Consider the following 2,254-nt stretch of genomic DNA (forward strand, 5'->3'; position numbering starts at 1 on the left):
GATGGAGTCACAGCCAAACAGGAACAGACCAGATGAAGCTACTATGAGAAAAAGCAGAGAGAGCAGAACGTTAGAGATTGAACTGTGAATATAATAGTCACCACTACCTCACCGTTGCTCCTCACCTACTATACTTTCATGTAAAAGTCAATCCAACTGTATATAAGCCATCCAGATTGTACATATGTCACCTCAAACCTCTGTGTTACTCCCTTGTATTCTTTATTTTTAATTTCTTATTTTTATTTTTTTTTCATTGTGTGTGATGCCTGTACACTTCCACCTTAATTCTCATTCTTATCTTGATATACTGTATATACAGTGCTTGCTTGTTTATTCTTAATGCACCTTTTCCTCATTGTTTGCACCTTCTTTAATTACTATGCCAACATGTGACCAGTGAAATTCTCCGCCGTGAGATCAATAAAGCTCATCTAATCTAATAAAGCTAATCTAAGAACTTACAGATTCTGCAGAGTGGGAGAATAGAGATAGAATGAATCAAAAGGGGTCCCTATGTCCTCCAGCAGTCTAAGCCTATAGCAGCAGAACTATAGAGACCCCTACCTGCAGTAATTAAATGTGCACCAGTTAATATTAGTTTTAGATTATGTGCAAAAATTCTATACGTTAACTTAACATCCACCTCACTATGGTAAAGTCTCGCCTATTCTGCATACCCAAATGGAAAAGCAAATAACTTAGGAACTGTAAACCTAAATTACATGTTCAATACATTATTTGAAAGCTAAGACCTTCTAGTTTCTGAATATATAAATTGATATTGAGTGAGTAGAACACAGACCCCTCCAGAGCTGTGGGGCTTTTAATATTTTCTTAATTTGTGGTGTCGCCAGCGTCTCCAAAAATCTCCAAATGTGCCAAATTTGTTTACCATGCTTTGCTTTACTATTTGACCCATAGAATAACACTGAAGTATTTAGATGGCTGCAAAACATTTTGAAGCAAGTATTTTCCTTTATTTTTTTAAAGAATCTTTGTATTCAACAAAATGTAGAATTTTTACACCTATAATAACATAAAAATCAACAAAGATAGTAAAACTGCTGCTTTTTAAGCTAAATTAAGCCCCAGTGCCTTTACTGAGCTGTATTGGATTTTTTTTTTCAGCCTTAGGCTTTGTAATGAAACAAAATCAGCGTCCAATCTTAAAAAATAATCGGACCGCTGTTATCACTCAGCTTTGAGCTGCGCGCATTAANCTTTGTAATGAAACAAAATCAGCGTCCAATCTTAAAAAATAATCGGACCGCTGTTATCACTCAGCTTTGAGCTGCGCGCATTAAACCAGTCACAGTTTCAATATTACACAAGCGATTAATGCTGCTTCCCTTTAAATAACCTCATCATATGTAGACTTATTTGAAACCTTATTTTAATTGGCTACAAAGCCGCTCTTAACCAATAACAGCAGGACTCTATTAGGCGTAATATTGCGCCACTTGGTGCGTCACTGGCTGACAGGAAGTGACCAGAAGTGAGATTTGAGTGGCTGTATCTGGCTCAAATCGCATCATAAAAAGATGCGGACACTTTTGTCTTGTAAGACGGTGTAAAGAACCATACCAAACATCGCGGGCTAACAACTGAGGAAATAAATAATAGGAAGTAAATATTAGCAAGATATTGAGCATTAGCTATGACCAGCTAAAGTTTCTGGGAAAAAAAATGTTGTGTGGCGATTTTCTCATTATGAAATATTTTTTTTTATGAAAATGCTGGATTACTTTTAATCTGTGGACCCTTATGGATGAATAGAGAATAAACAATTGAAGGTTGCATTTATAAAATGGCTTCTGGACGCCTGCAAAGGGATGTAGTTGTGGCTAATTTCTCATGTTTACATTTTGACATGCTGCTAAATCTGTGTTAATTGTGCTTTGGTGCTCATTGTGTCCATTAAATAAACTTGGTGGTTGAATTATGGAGAATCTAAGCTTTCCAACGATGTCTAACATGTTTATATTGGTAAACATTTTACTGGTTGAATTTAATGCATTCTGAGTTTTTGTCAAAACTCAAACCTTTATTAGGCCTTCGCAGCAACAGCGCTGCGAAGGCCTATTGTATTTCGAAAGGTTCTTCTTATTATTATTCTTCTAGCACTTTGAACGCATTTTACGGGGACTTAACTCACAAAAAGGTGGCAGTAAATTGTCCCCCGCGTGAAATAGCCGGTCTAAAATGGAATCCAAAATGGCCGCCCCCAAATTACGCCACAGCGCCCCCTAAC

The sequence above is a fragment of the Cyprinodon variegatus genome, unplaced genomic scaffold (assembly GCF_000732505.1).
Source record: "Cyprinodon variegatus isolate N-32 unplaced genomic scaffold, C_variegatus-1.0 Scaffold866, whole genome shotgun sequence".
NCBI lineage: Eukaryota > Metazoa > Chordata > Actinopteri > Cyprinodontiformes > Cyprinodontidae > Cyprinodon > Cyprinodon variegatus.